Source organism: Podarcis liolepis (genome assembly GCF_965112155.1).
Source record: "Podarcis liolepis genome assembly, chromosome: 9".
NCBI classification, from domain to species: Eukaryota; Metazoa; Chordata; class Lepidosauria; order Squamata; family Lacertidae; genus Podarcis; species Podarcis liolepis.
The window spans coordinates 31,317,741-31,344,306 of NC_139564.1; the positions used below are offsets into that span (position 1 = coordinate 31,317,741).

The 26,566-nt window shown below is 42.9% G+C and overlaps 1 protein-coding gene across 12 annotated transcripts in view; it reads left to right on the plus strand.

The window, feature by feature from the left end:
* The window catches only part of JADE1 (jade family PHD finger 1), a 169,066-nt gene that overhangs the window by 44,999 nt on the left and 97,501 nt on the right, over positions 1–26,566 (plus strand). For 2 of the 12 annotated variants that reach the window (XM_083519962.1, XM_083519956.1), the window contains one exon: positions 17,946–18,049. The exons of 8 other annotated variants lie outside the window; for them this stretch is intronic. The gene's annotated coding sequence lies outside the window, so the exon portion shown is untranslated. Of the gene's footprint in view, positions 1–17,945; positions 18,050–21,325; positions 21,585–26,566 lie in introns of those variants that run through there. 2 more of the 12 variants (XM_083519957.1, XM_083519950.1) reach the window with 2 other exon arrangements.

The following is a 26,566-nucleotide window of genomic DNA, read 5'->3' on the forward strand; positions in this document are numbered from 1 at the left end:
TGGGGTCCTAGTGTCTGTATTAATTAAACATTTTAGTAGATTAATATTGTCTCTTCCAAATTAGCAGAACATATATGTCCTCTGCATGGAAAGCTACTGATGTATCTAGGCAGCAAAATATTTTCACAGCCTAGGACCCTGTAAGAATTCCCAGGGGAATTCGGGGGACTGGACTTGAGAGGAGGCACCCAGCTCTCCTCACTTTCATGATCCTTTCGGTCTTGGAGCAAACTCCCCTTAACACCAAAAGGGTCCTTGGGTTTGTGAGTTGGGAATATCTAATGATAAAGCAGACACACCGCAAATCCAATTTCTTTATAATCCCTTAATCAGAAGCCCCCCCCTTTGGGAAGAGGAAGAAAATTGGCTTCAAAGGATGTGTGCCACTGAACATGCATTGCCCTAGGCTTTGGAGTCCCAGGCTGTCGCTACCAGGAATATATTTTGATGCATCCTCAAGTGAAAGTCAGGGGCCAGTTCTGACCCCCACCAAAATTCTGGCCCACTCTGCCATCAGTAGATATTCTCTCTCATTCTGCCCTCCTCTCTGGTACATGGTAGTTGTTTGCGAGTGAAACACACACACACACACGTACACGTCCCATCAATCTGACTGGGTTATCCCAGCTACTCTGGGAGGCTTGCAACAAATTAAAACGCAATGCGACATCAAACATTAAAAACTTCCCTGAAAAGGGCTGCCTTCAGATTTCTTATAAAAGTCAAATAGTTGTTTATTTCCTTGACATCTGAACTGAGGGCGTTCCACAGGGTGGGCATGACTACAGAGATGGTGAAAACTTTGTGAAATGTGACATAGAAAGGAAAGGAAATGGGCTTGAAACTGACTCTCACACCTATACTTATCACAGTTTATCACTTGCTGAGCTGGGAGTGAGTATTGGCCTGATAAGTATGGAGACGAGGGGGGGGGGGGAGAGAGAAAAAAGAGAAAACAAGGACAAGAAAATCGAAGACATTGGATTTATTATTATTTATTATTATTAGTAACAACTCAAGCAACAATAACTCAAACAACGCACATACAGCACTTGAATGTTCCATGTTAGGGAAGTAGAAGGAAGGAAAGGAGCGCAAATAAGCATTGTACTATGAATGATACTTAATTTTTCACTTCCAAAAAGGAAAACGGAACCCATTCGAGTATGCAAACTGGTTACTGAGCCTATCATTTATAGTGCCCTGTCTTTATTAGATCAGCCATGAAAGACCAGCAGGGGGAGTCCTTTTTCATGCTGAAGGAATCCGCTTCAGGGAAAGAAGCTGGCAGCAGTTTCTGTTTTATGCTAGCTTTCAAATAAAAATTAAGGCCTAAACACAGTCTCAAATCCATTTTTGAAAGTGGGAAGCACCGACATAGTTCATACATTTTGCCAGGAGTGGTGCTGTCTGCACATACCGGAGGAGTGAGCTCACGCACACACTTATATCCACTGTGCAGACAGCATCTAGTGCAGGCTTCTTCAACCTTGGCCCTCCAGATGTTTTGAGACTACAATTCCCATCATCCCTGACCACTGGCCCTGCTAGTTAGGGATCATGGGAGTTGTAGGCCAAAAACATCTGGAGGGCTGAGGTTGAGGAAGCCTGATCTAGTGTGAACTGGGCACTCCATGACATTGGCAAATCGCTTAAAGGCCTAGTTTAAAGGAAGACACATACACTGCAAACTATTCTTTTTTTAGAATCATAGGGCAATTTGTGTTGAGCAACCATTCCACACTTATTATAATTACCATATATACTCAGGTATAAGCCGACCCAAATATAAGCCGAGGCACCTAATTACTGCATTTTTCGCTCTATAGGATGCACTTTTTCCCCTCCAAAAATGAAGGGGAAATGTGTGTGCGCCCTATGGAGCGAATGCAGGCTTTCGCTGAAGCCTGGAGAGCGAGAGGGGTCGGTGCACACCGACCCCTCTCGCTCTCCAGGCTTTAGGCAGCTATCCGCAAGCCTTCTGAGCGCGGCAGGAGTTCCCACAGGGCTCCAAAGGCTTGCGGAAAGCAGCCTGCAGCCTGGGGAGCGCAGCACCAACTGCCGCTGCGCTCCCCGGGCTTCAATCAGCTATCTGCAAGCCTTCTGAGCGCAGCAGGAGTCCCTGCTGCACTCAGAAGGCTTGTGGATAGCTGCCTGTTCTGGGGGCTGGGGTCAGGGGAAGCTCGGGCTTCCCCCGTCCCCAACCCTGCAAGCTCCGGGAGCAGCGGCGAGGTTATGCGTGGCTAAAGAGGAAGCCAAGACAGCGGGATGGATCACAGCCAGCGGGATGGATGGCTTCTTTGCTCTTTGGGGCTGGGGGGGGAAAAAAATAATTCCCCCCCCCTTAAAACTAGATGCGCCGTATGGTCCGGTGCACCCTATGGAGCGAAAAATACAGTACTTATTGACTCAAATATAAGCCGGTTCACCACACCACAAACCTCCTGGTGGGCTGGAGTGTGTGTGTGTGTGTGCGTGTGTATGTTCTCTCTCCCCCCCCAGCCCCTCCTGTCCCCCTGCCTACCTACGGTGCTGCCGAGAGGCAGAGGCTGGTGGCGGCAGCTGCGGAAGAAGAACAAGCAGCCCTAAAGGGCTGCTTTCGGGCTGCTTGTTCCTCTGCTGCCGCCGACAGTGGCAAAGGAGGAGGAGGAAGGACTGCTTGTTCCTCCTCCAACAGCCTCTGCCGCTGGAGATGCGCTTGGGTGGGGCCCTCACTCGAGTATAAGCTGATGGGGGCTTTTTCAGCATTAAAAATGTGCTGGAAAAGTTGGCTTATACACGAGTATATACAGTACTTATTACAATAATTTACATCCCACCTTTCCACACTTCCCACCATATGGGATGTGACCTATACCCATAGGTACCAGGTGTTATAAGAATTCTAAGGTCACAGGGCACATGCATATAATAGGTGAAACTTTATTTGGGGAACTTGAACCAGTCTCATAGTGGAGAAGCTTCCGACAAAGCTGAAGTCCCAAGGGGATATAAAACAAAGCACGTAATGGGCCCATTCCCTCTCTTGAGAAAAAGCTGAAATTTACATATAATTCTGCATTAACAAGTCAGTTATTTAGCTTCAGGCCTTGTGCTTATAAATGTGAGTATTGCCTGTTTACAGGCAATACTAACTTCTGTGCAGTTAGTTCACTGGATAATATTCTAAAGAGAAGGCACAATAATGCAATCACCATGCAAATTCTTAACTTGTAAGATACTTTTGCTATTTGTTGCTTCCATTGGAAGGATCCAAATATGGTCACCCAGGCCTCTTTGCCTGGCCATACCTCCTCTCCAGCCACACCCCCAACTCATTGGGCTACACCCCTCACTGTGTTTTAGTTTTGTGCCTGGCTGGAGTATGTCCTTGAACTCTGATAATGCCTGTTACTTGTCTGGATGGAGGCTAGGGAGGGGATTGTAAGTATGTTTGGAAATTTAATCTACTGTAGACTGGTAAAATTTACATTCATTGCTCTGCACACTTTTGCCTCTAGTCCTGTCTACCACTGGCATGTGACTCCAGGAAGATTGTTCAGAAGAAAATGTGGCCCTCAGGTTGTAAAATGGTTGGCCAGCATTGGTCCACAGCAATACCATATTGAAAACTATAGTAAAACCGTGCTATGAAAAATCTCTCTCTCTCTCTGTTTGTCATTGAAACTTGTCTTGCATGATAAAATAGATCAAGTGCATGCATTCTGATATAATCCTAGTTTTTAATGTAGACACGTTTCTTAAACCAGGGAAAAATCCCTTTGATTTTACGGGTGGTGTTCCCCCCCCCCTTCAAAATGCTTGCCTTGGTTAATAAAAATAAGTATTCTATTGGTATGCACTGAATATATTCAAAGGAAGCATTTCTCAGACTCTTTTAGAATAATTGAATTGGCTGTTTCATATGCTGTGGAAAGTCTAGGTCATTTAAGAGATAATTTCCAAATGTCCACCTTTTGACTTTGGAGTATGAATCAATCCTAGATTATAAAAGCACTAAGCATTCACAGTGAAAGAGACCCGAAAGCTTGCTCTTCTGGACTGGATGTGGAAAAGACAATCAAGAAATAAATCCATTAAGGGAGACTGGGGTACCCGTAGACTGGGGTGGTTACTCACCAAGGAGAATACAGGTTGCTTGGCATGAAGCTCCCTATCGTTACATTATTTATTTTCACTTATTAAGGGTATGATTCTAACCCCCTGAGAAGTGCTGCTTGAGGGCATTATGATTAGGTGGGGTGGGGTTGGGCTGTACAGTGGAGGCCCCTACTATGTCCACTGAAAGTGCAGGTGGGTGACTAGTGGGAGACTCCAAAAGGGGCATTGCGGTGGTTATGGATGCACTGGATCTGGGCTAGATTATTTCCCTTATTCAGGCTCCTCTGCTGCACCAGCCAGGAGTTGGTGTAACAAAAAAAAGTAAAAGCCAACTACTGTACTCCAGCTTGTTTGACAGGAGCTGGCAGGTCTGAAGGTGCAGTCAAGGGCTTGCTGCTCTACCCCTCTCTGGCTGTGGTTGTAGAGACCAATACAGGAGAGACACATTTTATTGCAGGTGGGGCATATGAAAGCATCTGGTTTTGCTGCTACAGGTACACCATGGCGTTTTTTCTCTCTGTTCTCCCAGCTGTCTTCCTCCTCTAATCACTGCTGTGGATACACGGCCTGTCTATCTGTCTCCAAGCATTGTGATCGTCTACAAAGGATTTCCATATGGCGGGGTTAGTGTTGCCTGCCTTCATGTCACATTTGCAGACATCTTTGTAACACAGTCCAACCCCCTGCAATGCAGGAATCTCAATTGAATCATACATGACACATGGTCATCCAACCTCTGCTTAAAAACCTCCAAGGAGAGTCCACCACCTCAAGGCTAATCAAGGCTTCTAATGGAATAGCCATGCTAGCTGCCTTGGTGAAAGGCAAGAGCAGAGAATTTGCAGTGATTTGAGCTACAGGCAAAGCGGCAAACTGGGAGCCAAAAGAGACAGAGCAATGTCTGATTTCTGTTTGAATTCAAGGCTGCAGCTTTGGAAGAAGCAAGGCCCTTTTGGCATGTTAATGTTGTGAGCCCCTCCATCGCAGGCTCAGGTTGTATATAGGTATATATAAACCAGGTAGTGTAAAGACATGACAGTCTCTGCTGTACCTCATTTCAGAGGAAACATGAACTAAGGGTAACCACCTGGAATTCCTGGAATCTCACACTGCTTGGATATTGGGGTGGCATGCAACAATATATTGAACTTTGCAGTAATATTAAGAGCTCTTTAAAACGTTTAATATGCTGTTGATCTAATAATATGGTCATGTAACTCATAAAGATTAGAAAAGGGGGGGACATGAGAAAAACCACAGATGCAAGGCCATAAGCTCACACCTGGAAAACTCCCATACACCAGTTCTGCACATTTAAAGTTCTCATAGGGATACAAATGGCTCAAGTTGCATATCACTGGGTTGTGAAGAATAAATTGAGTTTGGCGATGAGACATCAGCTTTTATCATGGGACAAGATCACCTTAGAATGTCCAAGAGAAATATTTGGAAGACCCCCCTGCACACACATGGAAGTCATGTTGGAAACATTTAAGGACTGATCTGCAGTTTGAAGGAGAAAGAGAAAAAATAGCCTGAACAGTGGGAAAGGAAGCCTACTGCATGGAAGAAGGTGTTAAAACATTGATGCAGGATCTTCTCTATGGTAATGAGCATTGCCTAGTTTTACATCATCTCCATTTGTATGATCAGAAACATTTACACCCTCACCTCCTTGGGATGATTCATCCCCAAATTGGATGCTTCCCAGCTCTTCTTGGCTTTCCCACAGGGGTCGATGTAAAAGCTGCTCTGCAGCCTTTTTGACATTGAGCCAACAGTCTGGTTCCATTTTTGTTCAAATGGAGCCTTTCCCTTCCATACAGGCCTGGCTTGTCCCTAACCATTTTCTAGTGCCTAATAAATTCAAAACTCTTCTTTTGGGACCACCATTCATCCATTCCTTTGAGTCCCTTTGGCCCTGCTTGTCTAGTGTGGAACAGGGAGAATTTCTGAGAAAGCAACCTTGGAATGTGTAGAAATTGACTTCCTACTTAGGAACTGACATTTTTCTTTCTGGGCCACACAATTACATGTGGCCACATGTTATTGGTGTGGATGTGCTCAGTGACTCCTTTACTCTTTTCCAGCACTAATAGCCTGCCCAAACAAGAATGACATCTGCAAACTGCACCCCAGGTAGACAAATAACCACCTAGTCTACATGCCCAACAAAAACCCATCTCTCCATGTTTTTAATTACCCGCTAAGTAGGAGTCCCCTGCTTCCCAACCTTTGAGGAGTATCATATCACTGAAGGTTTAGTCTATAAACCTCCCTGCCTCCTTCAACTTCTCCAGATAAACTGCCTTGGTCTTACTAGAACCAGTGTTCCCCAAGTCAGATCTAATTTCACCAAGCATACACCCATAACTTATGTCCAGCTTTCTGATAGTCATACATATTACATTTTATGCAGTACACTGGATAGCCCCCACCTCACCCCACCCCAACTGTGTGGCTTTTGAGCCCCATAGCTGGTTCTTGTTTGTTGGATTTGTTTACTTTAAAAGGTAGGATTTGCAAAATCAAAAGGGGACAGGTTGGCTGACCAGGCCTCTTCTCCTTGTTGCTAAACTTGCATTGGTGCTTATTTGCTGGTCTGTTTTAACTGTTTAGCTCAATGCTTTGCCACTTGGGCTGCGATGCTTCATCAATTGAGGCTCTCCCCATACAGTGGTACCTTGGTTTTTGAATGTCTCTGTTGATGAACATTTTGGTTTTCAAACGCTGTAAACCCGGAAGTAAATGCTTTGGTTTTCCAACATGCCTTAGAAGTAGAGCAGGCCACATGGCTTCCACTGAGTGCAAGATCCTGAGGCCTAGCTGTTGGCTATTGAGTTTTCGGTTTCTGAACATTTCAGAACTTGAATCATCTTCCGGAACGGATTACGTTTGAAAACCGAGGTACCACTATACTTGTAAATCTGGGCTTCCTTGAAAGTTTTTTTCTTTTATTCTGTTAGCTGGCCTCCCTTAACTTCTGCTGCAGCCAGTTAGATTAAGAAGGCCTTGATTAAAAATAAGGGTGTGTGAATCAGCTGTTGGGTTGTGCCAGATTCTGGTGCCCTTTGGGTGCCACGTGAAGACCTTTCTTACAAGGTCTTTTAACTATTGTTGATCTTTTCAGTTAGATTTTTTATGTTTATATGGTGTTTCATGGAACTCCCTTGCCATGCCTGTTTTTAGTCATCACTAACTTTGCTGGTTTTGAGTCCAGAGGCCTTACAAAAGAAATAAAAGCACACATACACCATCAATTAATGAAAGCACTTTGCACAACACACGCAGTAGGAATTAACTCTCATTTGTGCTCTCCGCTAGTTCCGTGAACGGATGCTAGTTGATCCCCCCCCCCAGCAAGAAACAAGGATATTATTAATAAAGGTTTCCCAAGAAAAACACTTTCCAGACATTTGAGAGCAAAAGCAGCTTCAAGTTCAAAGAGCCCCCAGAGAAGATTTGGCCAGCCACCAAGAAAGAGTGGATTCTTCACTGCCAGCACCTGAAAGGAAATACAAGCATTTTCTACAAAGTCTCATGCTAAAAGAGCAAATGGCAATGAGGAGCTCTGAGCCAATTTTTTTAATTATAATGTGAGGGAGACAAATGGATGACCTAGGAGTCATAATATATTGTGCACCTGGATGTAGGATATACATTTATAGGGAATAGAATAAATCTTTTCATATGGCTGGTATTTATTCCTGCAAGCACTTTGACAAAGATGAACAATGTCTACAAAAATTACATTTAATGGTAGATAAAGCACAACATTTTGTTGACTGTAACCAGCTAATGCAGGGATGAAGTGCGTTCAAGAGTACATTAGCATACCTTGTTACAAGGACTAATTAAATATATTGCCAAGTAGGATATTTGGCCATACAGGGGGTAAAAAGCAGTATGACTTTTATTCTGCCCTGGCCAATCTGCTATGATTTTCTTTTTTTAGCACTGCAAAGAGATCAGCTGATTCTATGAGAAAAGGTAGATTTTCCTAATACAATATTACACAACTAAATGCTCATTGACCTTAGTGTATATTTGATGATGTAGCATGGTATTGGAGCACTGTGCACATAAATACAGAATAACCTGTTTCCAGGTATAGGCTGCTTTTGATGGGTTGGAGTGGTTGGTTGCACTCCACCTTGGGTCTTAGTATTAATTCCTCATCCTTGCACTAGAGAGTGGAACATATAAGGTGGCAGATAGAGATGGACAAAAAGACCAGAAGAATTATCAGGAGAAAGGTATTGTCAGCACAATCGGATATACAGTATGTCTATTCAAAAGTTAGTCCCACTGAGATCAGTGTGGCTGACTTCCAGGTAAGTAGGTATGGGATTATAGCTTGATTCTTCTTTCCAGCCTCCTAGGGAATATGGGAAGCTGCCTTTATACTATTGCTCTGTGTAGCTCAGTACTGTTTATAGACTGTCAGCAGTCTCTCCAGGATTTAAGGCAATATTCTTTCCCTGGCCTACCTTGAGATGCCAGGGATTGAACCCGGTACCTTCTGCATGTAAGGCAGATGCTTTACCACTCAACTATGGTTCTTTACCAAGGAAGGAAGGAAGGAAGGAAGGAAGGAAGGAAGGAGAGAGAGAGACTGAGGATGGACAAAAAGGAGGAAAGAAAATAGAACCATAAGGAAAGAAGATAAGAGTATGAAGGCCTAGCATCTAGCTCCTGATTTTCAACCTAGCAAACTGTCTCTAATCTATTTCACCTTTGCCAGATTACAGAGTCAGAAAATGCAAATTGTGCATTCATAATATATAATGACACAAATTTGTAGGTAAGAACGGTTTTGTATGCATTGAGCAAGCTAATGGGAAAGAGGCATGAACGAAGAAGCTCATACTTTTACTATGAGCGCATTTACTCACAGTTCTAAAATACAGTGGTAAAGGTAAAGTTACCCCTGACCATTAGGTCCAGTTGCGGACAACTCGGGGGTTGCGGCGCTCACCTCGCTCTATAGGCCGAGGGAGCCAGCTTTTGTCCGCAGACAGCTTCTGGGTCATGTGGCCAGTATGACTAAGCTGCTTCTGGAGAACCAGAGCAGTGCACGGAAACGCTGTTTACCTTCCTGCTGGAACAGTACCTATTTTTCTACTTGCACTTGATGTGCTTTTGAACTGCTAGGTGGGCAGGAGCTGGGACCAAACAACAGGAGCTCACCCCGTCGCAGGGATTCGAACCTCCGACCTGCTGATTGGCAAGCCCTAGGCTCTGTGGTTTAGACCACAGCACCACCTGCGTCCCATAAAATACAGTGGTACCTCGGGTTAAGAACTTAATTCGTTCCGGAGGTCCGTTCTTAACCTGAAACTGTTCTTAACCTGAAGCACCACTTTAGCTAATGGGGCCTCCTGTGCTGCCACGCCGCCGGAGCACGATTTCTGTTCTCATCCTGAAGCAAAGTTCTTAACCCGAGGTAATAGATTAGAGAACTGGGCAAAAACAAACAAGATGACTTTTAACAGGGAGAAATGTAAAGTATTGCACTTGGGCAAAAAAAATGAGAGGCACAAATACAAGATGGGTGACACCTGGCTTGAGAGCAGTACATGTGAAAAGGATCTAGGAGTCTTGGTTGACCACAAACTTGACATGAGCCAACAGTGTGACGCGGCAGCTAAAAAAGCCAATGCAATTCTGGGCTGCATCAATAGGAGTATAGCATCTAGATCAAGGGAAGTAATAGTGCCACTGTATTCTGCTCTGGTCAGACCTCACCTGGAGTACTGTGTCCAGTTCTGGGCACCACAATTCAAGAAGGACACTGACAAACTGGAACGTGTCCAGAGGAGGGCAACCAAAATGGTCAAAGGCCTGGAAACGATGCCTTATGAGGAACGGCTAAGGGAGCTGGGCATGTTTAGCCTGGAGAAGAGGAGGTTAAGGGGTGATATGATAGCCATGTTCAAATATATAAAAGGATGTCACATAGAGGAGGGAGAAAGGTTGTTTTCTGCTGCTCCAGAGAATCGGACACGGAGCAATGGATCCAAACTACAAGAAAGAAGATTCCACCTAAACATTAGGAAGAACTTCCTGACAGTAAGAGCTGTTCGACAGTGGAATTTGCTGCCAAGGAGTGTGGTGGAGTCTCCTACTTTGGAGGTCTTTAAGCAGAGGCTTGACAACCATATGTCAGGAGTGCTCTGATGGTGTTTCCTGCTTGGCAGGGGGTTGGACTCGATGGCCCTTGTGGTCTCTTCCAACTCTATGATTCTATGATTCTAATATTTCTGGGTTAGCGGAGTCTGTAACCTGAAGCATATGTAACCTGAAGCGTATGTAACCTGAGGTACCACTGTATTGGTAATTCCACTTGTTGTTGTTTAGTCGTTTAGTCGTGTCCGACTCTTCGTGACCCCATGGACCATAGCACACCAGGCACTTCTGTCTTCCACTGCCTCCCACAATTTGGTCAAACTCATGCTGGTAGCTTCAAGAACACTCTCCAACCATCTCGTCCTCTGTCGTCCCCTTCTCCTTGTGCCCTCCATCTTTCCCAACATCAGGGTCTTTTCCAGGGAGTCTTCTCTTCTCATGAGGTGGCCAAAGTATTGAAGCCTCAGCTTCACTATCTTTCCTTCCAGTGAGCACTCAGGGCTGATTTCCTTAAGAATGGAGAGGTTTGTTCTTCTTGCAGTCCATGGGACTCTCAAGAGTCTCCTCCAGCACCATAATTCAGAAGCATCAATTCTTCGGCGATCAGCCTTCTTTATGGTCCAGCTTTCACTTCCATATACCACTAAATTCCACTTAGTAAATGTCTATTTTATGGGGATGCTCTGGCCCCTGCAGCATCTTTCCATCTCCACCCAATGCATGCTACTCCACATACAGAATTGCTGACATGCTCCCATTGGCATCCCTCACCTATGTGGAGATCCATGTATGGGGGAGGCTGGGGGGACACACTGCTGCATGTTCTTTTTTTCTGTTATTATTCTCACTGAATCTTTGGAATGGAGGGTATGAACTTAACCATCTAAATAAATGCTTGTAGTGCCTAATTGCTGTGGGCATCATATTAGCAAGAACTCAAGCCTGCTGACGGGTTATTTTTGTCTGCGTGCTTCCTTGGTGCTTATTTGATTAGCTGGCAGTTTTTCTGAAGTGACCTCTTTAATATTTAAGATTTATAACCAAGTGTATTTTCATTATATATCAGTGTTACCACACAAATTCGCTGCATTTCTGTCTCTGGAAGAGCAGAGTGCTTCTCAAAATAGACCCTTGGCCATCAGCATTAGCGTGGAACATGCGTTCTTGATTAACCAACATGAAGAAGAGTCAAATTTGGAGGTTAAAGGAAAAGGGTTTCACAAAAACAGATTGCTGTAAATGGTAGGTTTATTTGACTAGCTAGTGGCTTCAAAATGTATAAGAAAACTGATAGCCCCCTTTTTAATTACCTCATCCTGAAAACTGCTCTCAGCAAACAAATAGTTTGCAATTGGTTTGAACACATCTGGAAACGAGAAAATAATAGGATACCACTGAGGATAAAATAACTATGCTTGTGCTGAACGTCTTCCCAATTCAATTTTCAGGTTGAAAGCAGTCCCTGGAGGGGAAAGAACCCCCCCCCTTAAAAGTAAATTGTTCAAATGTTCACCTTCCCCCAGTTCTGTTTGCTTGAACTGCTGCTGATTCTGTGTCTTTTTTCTCATGGCTCTTCTGAAGTCACATGCTTTGTCCCAGCCAACTGTGGATCATGTTGTGAACATGATGATTTCACAGCTAGGGATGGAAGGATCTGTTAATTTCTATTCTTAAATTCTGCCCCCCACATTTTGCAGCAATTTACAAATAAATAATAATTCTCACAAAAATTCATCAGCATATTTAGTGTGAATTTATCCACATAAACATATGTTTCTGATTGTCACACACATACCACTTTATCCTCACAACACCCCTGTGTCAAATGCAGCAAGGGCTGAAAATGGGAACCTTTGGCTACCCCACAGGGTGAGCTGCTGAATTGCATGCTGCAACTTCTGCCTAGGCAGCTTAGTATCTTCAGGTCCTGGACCTGGACTCACTCCACCCAACCAGGCTGGTGATTGGATCTTCCTGGACAGGCAGGACTATAATAAAGCTTTCTATTGCAGTTAGTTAAGCCTTACTTGAACAGTAAGGTCTTCCTGAGTTCTTACATTCTTTGATTTTGGCTTCCTCCTTGATCATGGCTTGTCATATTTTGTAATTAGTCTTTGGTCAACCACTGGCTTTGTCCCATGATTCACCTTAGACTGCTTCCTATTGATCAGTTCTCACCAGTGTTGGCCTAAGGTATTTTGCTGCATGAGGCAAAGGACAAGATGGCTTCTCCTTCCCATTCCATTCACCAAAGCCAACTGTTGAACCTTACTTGAATGCTGGCATTTAGACAGCATTTTCCACTGCACCTGAGGCAGCAGGCTACTTTAGGGGGTCTAGGACAGGCCATGTGGTGTGTATGTGTGTAAACTCCCCTGTGATCCTTGGAGGAAGGGCAGTATAGAAATTTTGTGCACAACAACAATAATGTGTATATGGGTTAAGTGTGTATGTGCTCTCCAGCACAGGGGAATGACCAGGTATGGACAGCTGTGGGGGCTACTATAAGTGTCTCACAGTAACTGCTGTCCAAGACAGCCACCTCTGCCTAATGTAAGGAGTGGCCCTGGTCCCAACCCTTAGGCTGAGAAATACCCAGTGAGATACCCAAGGACACCCAGTGAGCGTCACTAGGTTGAAATGTAAACCTAGGTCTCCCCATAATTTGCACTCAAGCATCAGAATACATTGTGCAATGGTTATATGTTCCAAGGTGATGGTGAAGCCTAAAGGCCTACATCTCATGATGGGCAAACAAAATAGGCAGTTCTGCAAATTTCTTTCGAAGTCTCCTTGCTTCACTTCTAAACCCAGGAAAAGGTCCAAAATGGTACAGCTTTATTGAAAATACCCCAGTGTTTTTCTAACAAAGCTCTCGTCCATGGAAATGACTTAAAATTACAAATCCACATGCCTAGGTAATTTAATTTAGTTGTTAATCTTTAAACATTTTTTTTTGAAGAAAATACTTGCACGGTATGCCTTGGAATCCTCTTTAAGTCTTTTGTTTACATTGTTTTGGACTTTCCTTCCTTTGTCATGTTTATCCTCTTGTGTAGCCCTTCTAACTTGACTCTCTGTCTTGCCTCCGCAGTGCCGAGAAAGTTTGCTTGCTGCAAGCCTGCCTAAGGCACATGAGGTGATTTAAATGGCAGGCTGGGGCCACTCCAACACTTCAAATGTGCCATTTGTTGCTTCTTGGCCTTTAAAATGATTGAATACCATGGAATGCAGTAGGGATGCCATAGGCTGTGTTGAGGACCCCAGAGAGTCTGATACAGCCCCGGAGCCTTGCCTTGGCCTCTAAATTTTCATGTTAGTTTTAGGAGTCATCACTTCCTACTATTCTGATGTCCTTTTCATCATGTGAAATGTAGGTGGCCTCCTTGTTTATTGGCCTGCTTTCTGCCTGGTTTTGTAGTTTGCTGAACATCCATTGGCCCCTCCTCCCCTACTACTTATCATTTAGGCAAATCAGTGACTGCCTCACCAACCTCAGTATGACCTCTGACAACCCTCACCTACATGACTTCTTAAAACTAGTCCAAGGGGTGGTGCAGCGTATCAGTTTTCTCCTCCTAAATCTCATCCTTGGCCTTGTAGAATTCAGCAAGGAGGATGGTGACAAAATTAGTTTGCCCTGCCTGCCAGTGTCTCTTATACCACCTGCCTTCTGCTCTACCAGTTCCAATGGGCACCAGCCACTATTGGTTGTAATAGACAAAAGGTTTCCAATTATGTTCAGAGGCAATAAGCCAGCAACCCTTTCTCAAGCAGTCACTTACCACAATGTGCTTAGACTCACTTGGTAGGCTAGTAATCTGTATTGTTTTGTCAAGTGTTAGAATCTTTTCACTGGATTTATGTCCTGATGCAAAGGTATGATAAAGTTTTCATCACAACTTTGCAGGTTAATATAGACAATATTGTAAATTGTGTGCTTTAGCTATGTGGTTAGGTGCACATTGTTGCAAAGACGATTGCTTTTCAGCTGCAACAGACCAAGATAGCTAATCCCTCTGAAGCTTATATGCAACGGTGAATTGTTGCCTGTATTTGTGTGTCCCTGTTGCAGACAGAATGCTGGACTAGATGGGCCCTAGTCTGATTCAGCAAAGTGACTTGTGATGTTCTTAAATAGAACAAAACTGTAGTTGAGCCAGCTGGCCTTGGGCAAATGAATCTTTCCCCACTACTTATCTCCAAATTTCTCTGCCTTAGAGAAGGAAAGGCATGGCAGTGAAAGGTCAGTTAAAAAGAAGAAGTGGCAGCCCTAGACTTTATTTTGGGGAAGGCTAATGCTCCTTTCTCATGCTTTGTATGCTATAGTGTAAAGTTAGTTCTGCACAAGGTTTGATAAACTTCTTGTCATCTTGCTGTATACCAGCTGAGCACCTGACATCAGAAGTATATATGAGCTTAATTGGAGCAAAGCCCATGATGATCAAGGAGTTCAGTGTAAGCATTTGGGGTTTATCTAGTTTGCTCGTTAAAATAAAATGCTTGTTCTCTAACACAATTCAGGATACCACAGTAAATCATACTTCTAAGTTAAGCTCTAGCCCTGGGGCTATTGGTGCTCTATCAAATTTAAGCCTATGGTGTTCTGTGTTTGTCCCCTTCATGTCCAAGCTCTTTCAGACACCCACCTCTTCCTTTGCAAACAGCAAACTGCTTCATATGTGGAGGAGCCATACATAATGAACATCTGCATAAAGCCCCCCTTCACAAGGACACTGAACCAGGGAATGTGACCAGTAGATGTGTTGTGTCTTGACTAGCAGGTGCAATCCTGCTCCTCAGTCCTGTGTTCAGTGCATTCATAAAGGAGTGTGGTCTGAACATCCCCCATTGAGCAATGAACACATATTCTAAAATTCTCACAGGGAGAGATAACAAAATAAACATATTTTCTAAGCAATGAGGCGATTTAATAAATGTTTTTATTCTTGGCATTGCAAGGAATTATAATGATGGTTTATATCATCTCTGGTGTTTTGTTCTGGCAATATTTTTCTTCTCTGCATATGTTTTTCATTAGTTATTTTTTTAACAGTAAGTTAAAGCCTAGCATAGTTTTTGTTAGAGTATGTGTTGCAATTATGTAGTCAGAATAATAATAAAAATAGCATGCAAACCATATTTCAGATGCACTTTTTAATGCTCTCCTTGTCTATGTAACTGTGTATCCAGAGAGTTGGCTTCAATTGCCTTATAAAAGCTTTCTGGATTAGAACTTCTCATCCAACTGGACAGAAAGTGCTTATAAACTAAGGTTACCAGATTTTTTTCAAAGATTCCGGGGACACTTTTTTTTTTAAGGGGGGAGTTATTAAAAAATAATAATCAAGAAATAATATCTTCTGTGATCTCCTCTGTTGCGTGGCCTTCCTCTGACCTTCCTCTCTTGGAGCGCTATCTGCCGTGAAGTAGGCTTGGCTCGGGCCTGGGCTTGGCCACATGTCCTTGCCCTCCTGGTGCTCTCCTACCTCTCCTCCTTAGCAGCGGCTGTGGCAGTGGCGCAACAAGGTTGAGGCTCCCCTCTTTTTTCTCCTTCTTTCTCTCTCTTCCTTTCTCCTTCTCCTCTCCTCCTTCTCCCTGCGTCAGCTCCAGGGTTTTCCTGGCCCCGGAGTACTGTTGGGCAATTGGCCGGGTCGATTTGGCTTGTGGGGTTTGTGTGTCAGCTGTTCCCCCAGTTGACGTGCCGGGCGTCTCCAGTTTCCCCTCAGCAGCAGCAGTCTCAGCAGCCCGGAGCCAGCCTGGTAGTGCAGTTGGCTCTGGCTGGTTTCAGGAGCTGCTCGCTGCCGTTGCGCCCGCCATTTCTCCTCACTGGAATTTCCCATATAATGTGTCTTGTGTTGTTGAACCAATCACACAATATTCATTCCCTACTAATAAATCTACAACGCTTAAAATATAAACCCAGCGATGTTAAATGAAATCCGGGGACATTCTGGGGACGGATTTTTGTCTGGGGACAAATTTGTAAATCTGGGGACTGTCCCCGGGAAATGGGGATGTCTGGTAGCCATATTATAAGCTTTCCCTGACCCAACTCTCTTGTCTTCAGTTCCATTCTTCCTTTCTGCCTTTGTTCTTGCTTCATTCTACAACTTCCTTGAATGTTGACCAGGCTATATAGCCATGTAACTGTCATGAGATTCTACTCAATATTGATCCAGAGTAGATTCCAAGAGTAAAAAACTTAAACACATTGCAGGATTCCCAAAAAATAGATCAGAGGCGATTAATATTTCATCCAGCAGAGCTTTATTGCTAATGAAGGCAAATGAGCATAATGGTCACAAATCCAATACATTCAGGATTGGCACTGTCCATAAGAAATCCAGTTGCAGCAGACTTAACTTAAACTTAAAATAACTTATAATATGTTTAAATCTTAACAATAAACATACTGTGTACAAAACACCACACCAGAAGGAAAAGAGATAGAAAGAGAAAGTGAAACCCAGGCTCCTTCTGGCCTTTTAAAGTCAGCATGACCTTGACAGAAAAGATAACAAAACCAGTTTAAGTCAGCTGTACTCAGATTCTCTGAAGCAATAACCCAAACATCATGAACCTTCTGCTTGTTTCTTTCACACAGAGAAGTTTCCAGAACCCTCTTGAATTAAGTAGAACAGGAAAGACCTCTACCCCTCAGATCAATACTTTTTGTACTAAGAAATGCAAACTGACAATAACTGCACACAGTAATGGACCTCCAAAACTTTACTGGGATTCCAGACTTGTTGTATACCTGCTTTGTAAGGAGGATGGCTACAATATGTGCTTCCATTCACAGGGAAAGTGAAGCAATTGGTACACTCATGGCAATGTGGTGTTGCAAATTTGCTTGGAGGAGTGGTATGGGGGTGTTCTAATCATTTTCTCACGCCGTTTTTCAGATATAGATAACCTCATCAAGTGCTGTTTGCTGTGCCAGGGGAAAATACAGGCAAATATATTTTTCAAAACACAGAGCAAATAGTAACCTCTCTCTCTCTCTGTGTACTGACAGAGAGAGATTGGGTAACGTGGAAGAAGAGGAATGGTTAGATGTTCACATACTCTTGATGCTCTCCGAAGCAAATTAACAGACTCACTGCACTGCATTAAGTATTCAAAAATTGAAATCACTGGCTTCTTGGCACAATATGCAGTCTGGTCCTCAATCACTAATTTCATCCAGGCAAAATGAGTGAGCCCTTCTGTCATATATTAGGCACATAGGAAGCTGCTTTATACCGAGCTGGGTCATACCTCAGTACTGTCAGCACTGTCTGATAGCAGCTCTCCAAGTTTTCATGCAGAGGACATTTCCAGCCCTAAAAGGAGATGCTTTGGACTGAATCTGCGACCTGCATGCAAAGTAGATGCTCTATGCATGAGTGACGATCGTTCCCCGTTTGACCATTGCCTCTTCATCAAGAATAGAAAATACTCAGTGTTCACCTTGCATTTTTACTAACTCTAGCCCTCCCAGTTAGTTTCATATGGAGGGCAATTTGTTGATTCAGAAGCACTATTGACACCCCAATATGTGCACAGTACAGTATGCAGATCACATTATATTTCCAAACTAAATCTCCAAGGCTGCATCCTGAATTCATTGGGTCTTCTAAGTAAACATGGTTAGGATTGCACTGTAAATACCCATTCTCCCCTCCCACCCTTTTAAACAGCAGAATCATTTAATATTATTATTTTGACAGCATTGTTTCAACCAATCAGTAGTGTACAGTTTCTTCCCCAAATGTGTGGAAATATATGGAACTGAGCTGAGTTCTTCAGAGAACTTTTTGAATCTACATTGGCAGTGAGTACACTTCTATAGTAGCTTGGCTTTTGAATTAACATATATGTGGATGCACCCCAAGCTAGCTGATTCTTCTACGTCTTAATGTTTTGTTCTGCGACATGCACAGTTCTTTTAATGACAGGATCTTGGCTTTGGTTTTGAGTTTTGTTCTAAAATTAGTATTCTACTTCACTGCTCTCTCAAAATGGTTAGCCCTCCTGTATTTTCTCCTGCACATCATTTGTCGTGCTGTGCTCTCTCTGGTTTGGCATTCCTTTTCTGTGACCATGTTATACATAGCTGCTGTTTTCTAATATGACCTTCACAGAAAGCTTGCCCTCCTTCTAATTTGAAGAGAATGTATAATAGCTTTGGATAGTATTTTCAAAAATAAAAATAAATAATTACTTTATATCTAGAAAATGTAAGTTATGTACAGTAATTCTAAACATCAATATACAATAAAAGATTATTAACATTCGGTCCTGCAATTCACATAAATCAACAGTATGCATTGCTGGGATCAAGCCCCTGGGAAGGCTTGCTGTGTAAAGCCAGAACACCCTTTAGAAAACTGGAAAAAAACCACTGGGTTTTTAATATTTAATCACTGAACTGTGTGGGACAAATGAGGCTTCCAGTCTTCCTCTTAGGCTTTCTCCTCTCTCTCTCTCTCTCTCACTGGCTGCTGATACAGAAGATATGAGGACCACAGGGGTTGATTGGTAGACAAAAGAAGTGCTTGACTGGTTCAGATCCAGAGGTGGGTTGCCTGGGCACATGTGCTGCTGCTGCTACTGGTGATGGTTCCTTTGTGAGGAACATTGTGATTGGGTCAACTGTTGCTATTGTCTCTTGAGCTTATCAAAAATTTCCTTGCATGGTCTCAGAGTGTCTGTAATTCCATGGATGATCTTGAAGCAGCGTTCCGTAGTTGGGTCAAATTATGCAATTAGATCATTTGCCTTCTTTATTACTTGGAAGAGTTGATAAAATTTCTGCAGGTTCCAGCTTGCTGGCTCGTGCTTGCCATCCTCATGCTCACATTCTGAACTTGATCTGATTAGTTCCTCCAGATATTTGACAGTCAGTACCTGTGGACCCTCATTTAGCGATTCCACTTCTTCCTGGATGAGGCCAGCAAAGCCATCACCATCCACCTAGACATTTGCACAATGTCCTCCACCTCAGTGGCAATGCTTGGAAATCCCTTGAAATTGTGCACACATTCCTTCCACAAGTTCTGCCAGCATGCATTCACTGTTTCAGCCTTGATTGCATCCACTGCCTGTTAGATGTAGGTGGTGCAATGGGCAGTGTTGAAAGACTTCCATGCTGTAAAGCCTTTTGGCTAAGATCAAGTAAAGTGTGGTGTATACCAGCAGCGAAACCATACAGCTCCTTCAGCAAAGGCTTTATATGCTGGTGGTAGGCTGCTCCAGTTAGAAGCCTTGCTCTTGCATTCTGCACCAAATGCAGCATCTGGATCTAATGTGGGAACAACACCTGGTCGTTGTTGGAAACATGCAAAACCTACCTTATGCAGGTAATATAAGTAAGTCCTAACAATGTATTTAGTGTGATTTACACTCTGGGCAAGCATGACATTGCTATGGACAAGCATGACATTACCTTTAATGTAAAGTAGTTTGAATGCTCTCTCGCTTAAAAAAAAAAAGGGCAGTCAAACTACTTTGACTTTACATCAGTGGGGAAACTTTTCTCCACTACATTCATTTTGGGGACCATCTTTTCCGGGTGTGTGGGGAGGCTGGGCAAGAGGCAAAAGTGGGTGGATCCAAATGTATTTCGTTCTTAGATATTTTCTTATACAGTGGAACCTCTACTCACGACCACAATCCGTTCTGGAGGACCATCCTTATGGCGAAACAGGTTGCTGGGAGAGGTGCCGTTGTGTGCAGGCGTGGGTGGCGATTTCCCGCTTCTGAGCATGCATGGATGGAGATCGCCACTCCTGCGCATGCGCGAACAGTGGCAAACTCAGAAGTAACTGGTGGGTTTGCCACATGGTCGCAACTTGGAACATCCGCGAGTGGAGGCAGTTGTAAGTACTGTAGAAGTTCTACTGTAAATACTTTTTCTCCTTTGGGAGTAGGTTGAGTTGAGTTTTTATATTTTATATTTTGCTTTTCCATTGTTTTAGTTTTATATGCTGCTTTTCCCTGGTGGAAATTCTGGCACCAAGATTTGACTGCCTCTGAGCATCTGCTGAATTCTTTATGCTGCTATTTCATGGTTAAATCTTGGTGCCAGAATTTTGGCAATCAAAGCAGTGGCAACTTGACACAGCTCACAAGTGCTCAGGAGTAAAGATTACCACAAAGTACATTGCACTTTTTTTCGGAAAAAGAGGCCTCAATTTGATTCTGTCAAGGGTCTGGGCAGTGTCTTCTAGTAACAGTAGTTTTGTCATTTGCACAATGCTCTCTTTCCATTATAATTCCAATAAGTTAATGCTTTAAATAAATGGAAGCTACTGAAGTTTTGCACACTGTTTTCTACTGAGCTTTTCTTTAACTGGTTGAATATCAGTCCCTTTGTATGCGCCATGCAGCAATGTGCCACATATTGTGTTTTAACTGTACATTGTGTATCAGAATAAATGACACACAAAATGACAAACAACATTTCCTGTAATAATGCTAGCTGGTGACATTGCCAGCATCAGCAACAGGAAGAACAGCACTTCATTGAGAAGGAAGATGAGGATTTATAAGGTTTGTGCTGCCCTTTCAGTTATACTGAGCATCAGGTGTAAAGGGTGCCCCACATGGTATTGTGAAATGAAAAGTTCTCTGTTGTGCTACCAGTAGCATTACCGTCTATCATCCATTGTATTCTGCCGCTTGTGACATTCTGGAGCGAGGGAGTTTCAATTTGTGTGACCCCTTAAATTAATGGATATCTGGCCAGGCCAGAGCATTTTAAAATACAACTTAATTTGGCTTGTCACTGCAGCTTGAAAACATGAACCCTCCCCTTGATAGCTCAGCTTCCACTCTAAAAGTTAGTTCTGCTTTCGTGGTTATGGCATCAAAGCATTACCATCTCACTTTGTGCTGATAGGGATCAGTTTGCCTGTTAAATTGTCCTGGGAAATAGTTTGTGTTCCCTTTTACACAAATCTATGAGGTTACAGATTGAAAATGGAACATAATGAGTGTAACCTGAAAAGCAATTTCATGGGCTGTAGTACTTGGATGGTAATAAATTCTGGGGTTTCAGTGTGATAAAGACACAGTTTTCTGTGCCTAGCTTTACCATTAGAAAAAAAGAGGCTGAGCTATTTGTGGCAGAACATGTCTTGCCACATGGCAGCTGTTGGTAGTTATTACTTATAATAGTGATAGTTTAGCTGCAGCAGGTGATTATCTTCCCAGTGCTGCCTCAGTATGGGTGCTTCTGAGGTTGGGAAGAGAAGAGGTAAAGGAAGAACAAGAAGACCTGATGCTCTAAGGGAGATCCAAGCCGCGGGCAACATGTCCCAATGGCAGTGGAGAATATTGGTGATGGAGCAGATCATCAGCCTTTGGTGGGCAGAGCTCAGTAAGTGCTGAATCTCATGAGAACTGTTGGCTAATTTGGATGTGTCTGCAAAGGCACTTTTATAGGGTAGCATCATTCACACATTCTGGACTTAGAATTCTTTAAGTGCATGACTTTTGCATCTGGTTGGTGAATCTTGGGGCTTTAATGAAAATCAAAATAGATCCTGCAAGCCTGAGTTCTATCTCACCTTTGGTGTATATGGCATGAAAGTTTTCAAGATGCAGCTTTTGGGAGGGATTATGTGGCAATGTGATTCTCTGGCAAGACACTCCTTGAAAAAGGAGTCTAGAATTAGGCCCTTTGTCTCTGAACTAGACTAATCTCCCGTGTGAATTGCTCAAACAAATCCCTATATAAAAACAAATAACTGAGAAATAAAAAAGGTAATTTCTTTCCTCTTATCATGTAAATCTGAAGCACATTCACAGGAATAAATGTTAGTAGCAAAGTATTTAAATTAATGCCAGTAATTACCACTATTTTTTTTTCTAATTGTTTATAACCTCTTATTTTCTTCAGAGAGAAATTAAACTCTAGCTGAATATTTGCTTTAGTGAGTACTCTGCAGCCTGGGAAGGAGAACAGAAAACATACTTCTTTGCTCATTATGTCAATTGTTAGGTGATATGCTAATGCATACCCATTCCATCTACTGTTTCAATCAAACAAGAAATATCTCACTTATTAGCTAAAACAACACTATGGCTTTTGGCAGAAATTAAGCCTTGTTTTGGTGCATTAACGTTAATATTTGAATATTAGCTTATGCTTCACGTAAAAAGGCTTTGCTGCACAGAGCCTGTGTGAAATCAGGCCATGTTCTTACCAGTAAACTTCAATAGGCTTTTTACACATTACAGTCTCAGTAGGATCACAGCTTTCAGGTTAATAAAATAGGCAAAAGGTTACTATATTTAGACCCCGATCATAAAAAGCTGAAATATGTAAGGGTGGTAGTACCAAGAGTGCTTGTGCTGTGGTTGTTACAGTGCCCTCCTGAGCATGGCAAAAGTGAACTACTACTTTGATCAGCCCCCTGCAAACTCCCATCGGAGCCATTCATTGTGTCCAGTGATCAGGGATGATGGAGCTGCAAGTCCAACATATGGAGGGCCACAGGTTAGCTATTCATGAACTACCCTCATTGCCTCCAGACATTTTGGATCACAGCTCTCATCATCCCTGACCATTGGTCAAGCTGTCTCAAACTGATGGGCATCATAGTCTGAAACATCTGGAGGGAAGGCTGGTTTAATGTGTAGCTTGCAACCATAACTCTCGTTTCTCTTAAATTAATTGCAGTCATCGAGATCTGTGTGTGATTGTTATCAGAATTGCAGTGCATTGAGAGGGTTTATCTCGCCTTTCCTGCCACAACTCCCTCAAATCACACACACACACACACACACACACACACACACACACACACAGCTATAAGGCATGGGGGGAGGGGAGTTGAAAACAGTTATTTCCCCACTGTTTGGTTACTGAGAGTGACTTTGATTAATTGTTGTCTGTTTTTAACTTTATACGGTTTCTACTGACTCAGGGCCTTCACAGCCATCACCGCCCCAAGCCCAATTCCTTGCAGCATTCAAGGATCTCCTGCTCCATATCTGCCCAAAGCTGAGCAGGAAGCCATGAGAGGCACAACCTGTTTGCCTCCAGGCCAGTCCCTTTAAGAAGCCACAGGGGTAGTTTGGACTAGAGAGTTCTATAAACTCACAGACAGCCTCTAGCTTTTGTTGGAGTAAGCTGCCAGCTTGGAACTCTCTAATGTGCTGCAACCCTGGACTGCCTTGCTGAGCCACATGCTTCTGTTTGAGGTCATGACATGACACTTCACCTCTTGTTTGACCCTCAATATGGCATTGTTATTTATCGCTTCCACTCACAGTCCTGTGTGGTTAGGTCGCTGATATTGATATTGTGCCCATTGGGAGCGGAAACTGTGAGATAATGAACTCACAAAGCTATCCAGTGAATACATGGAAGAGCTGAGATTAAATCCAGGTCCAGCTCTGTATCTATTGGGTCACCCTGGCTCTCTTCTAATTATCTCCTAATTACATTGCTAATTTGCTTCCTTATCTTTACACCACATTCTTCTTATTAGCTATCTATTCTTTATGACCACAAATGATTCATATCCACAGCTAAATTCCTTCTCAGTTGTCCTAAGGAACATAAATAATCTACTGCTACACCTCTCCTTAGAAAATGGGTTAGAATGAACTTGGACTAATGGATAAAATCATGTCTCTCGTGAAGCCATAACAAAGTTCTAATTTACTTCAACGGGGTCAGCATGTTATTGGCTACATTCCGCAGAGAATACACTCAGTTTGTTACTGAGAGAACACAATAAAAGTATTTTAAATAAGACAGCCCAGTACTTACTTTTGCTCTGGAATGTTTCAACTCATAAAAGGCCCGATTTCAAGATAATAAATATCCAGTCAGTACCTAGAAGTGGCAAGCCTTGCTCACAGGTTGAACTATGGACTGGTTCATACATTACTTTAATAGCAAGGAGTAAGTATCAACAGCTGTTAGTTATGAGAGCTAAAAAGAACCTTAGTGTTATGAGGTGCAATGGATGCAGAACTGGTGGTGGCCCTCACTGCCATGTCCTGCTAGGGAACTTTTATTCAGAGGTAGATGCCTGGCCACTTTGGTAGACACTTTGCTGGCATGGCTAGACCATCATCTGTTCTAGAAAGGCAGTTCATAGAGCCAAAACTCTTAAGGTGGACAAAAATAAGGCTCTTTCCTGCATAAGAGTCTAATGTCTGCTCCATCTCATATAAAATGCACAGCTGGTTTGTGTGTGCTTGCTTGCTTGCTTGCTTACTTGCTTAATAAACTGATAGGTGCACCCTTTGTCAAAATGATTCCTGGACAGGTTACACATAAAAATATATGAATCATCTTTAGTAAGGCCGTCCTTTAAGTAAAACTCTGGAACCAGCAAGTTGGTTAAACTGGCTAAAGAGATGGAAAAGCTATCAACTGCATCTGAAGATCGTATAGCTTATAATAAATCTATTGCTCTATTTTTGTGAGGGAATATTTACAAACATTTTGTATGATAATGTATTCTATATGTACTTATTCTGATACTTAACTTGGCTTTGTGGTGAATGTGTTAGTATGAGTGTATGTATGCATAAGGCTCGGTTGGTTAAAGAACAATAAACTATACATTCATAAACAATAACATCAATAAATGCATAGTATAAAACATCCGCTAAGGTTACCAAAAACCAAGATATGTGGCAGGTGACAGCTGGCACAGTGTCTCAGCCTCTGCTAAAAGCCTGGATGAAGAGTTGCTGCCCAGTTAGCAAGCTGATGATTGAGTATCCAAGGAAAGTGGCCTGCTTCCCTGCGAACTCCTACATGTGAATGGGCTGACTTTCGTTGTACATGTGTTTTATATGGTATAGCACACATGGGACATTTATATGTGCAAATGCTTTATCTGTCATGTCTATTTTGGCTTGTTTATTCTTAATTATTACAGTGGTACCTCGGGTTAAGAACTTAATTCGTTCTGGGGGTCAGTTCTTAACCTGAAACTGTTCTTAACCTGGGGTACCAGTTTAGCTAATGGGGCCTCCCACTGCCGCTGTGCTGCTGCCACGCGGTTTCTGTTCTCATCCTGAGGTAAAGTAAACCTGAGGTACTATTTCTGGGTTAGCGGAGTCTGTAACCTGAAGCGTCTGTAACCTGAAGCTTCAGTAACCCAAGGTACCATTGTATATTGCATGTGCTCAAATCTCCCTTGCTCCTGGTTTCTTGCAATTACAGTAACATCTGAACAAAGTAGTAGTACAATTTAAGGGCCTAGTAGGAATTTGTGGATCTTACCATACAATTAAAAAGTGAACTTGCTCTAAGAAAATTAACAAGAGAGCATTGGGTTCTACACATCCCAACATTAAAAATGGTATTTATTAATGAGTGAGATATATTATTTTAGAAATGTTCTGTTTACACCATTGATTGGTGTTTCCTGCATGGCAGGGGGTTGGACTCGATGGCCCTTGTGGTCTCTTCCAACTCTATGATTCTATGATTATCCTGGGAATCAACAAATTGACTAATTTCAGCCTCTGATTTCTTTACATTTTCATTGTGTGAATCAGAAGGTGAAGACAGTCAATCGTCTGTGGCAAGATCACCTCTCTGTCATCTGGGAATAACAAATCATGTAAACCATAGTGGGTTTTTAGTTTTGCTATGCAGGAGTGAGTAAAGTTCAAGAGTTATATGCAAACACAAGTGACCTGTGAGTGACCCAGAATATTGACCCCGCAACAACTTGAAATCACTTGTCTGTGTAGGTAGAAGTTGTTGTCCCACCACAACACAAACCTTTGCAGCCTCTATTGCTGGTTCAACAGATTTTATTTAAGATGGTGGAGGGAAATAGCCTTAAAGAAAGAAGTCACAACAGATGTATAGAGACTGGGGGTTTTGTGACTTTATTTTATTTTTCAAGCTTGTCAAAAGTGGCCCTCCTCTAGTGTGTAAATAAGCCTTTAGGTCAAATACAAACTCTACAACAAGTACTATTTGCCATACACCAATGATAAGATCACAGGACTGCCTCCATAGGTATATGGCTGCTGTTGAAAAATGCCATGTATCTGGTTTGGGACTCTGGTGACCTGGATAATGGGGAAGACTAAGGTAGGAACCATGTCTGCAGAAAGCCTTTCCAGAGGCTCTCATGGGAGAGTTGCCCCAGGAACCACCTGATGTAGCCTTTTCCCTGCATCTGATTCCAAGGATGACTGCTGCTTAAAATTATGCACAATGTAAAAGGGCACCGGCTTTTACCAACTGACTGCTGGAGCAACAGGCCATCTCCTCAGCCCTGCTGGGGCTAAAATAGGGCATGTGCAAAAGATTCTCTTATAGAGCTGGAGACAGTCCCTTGGTTGTAGGTCTGTTAAA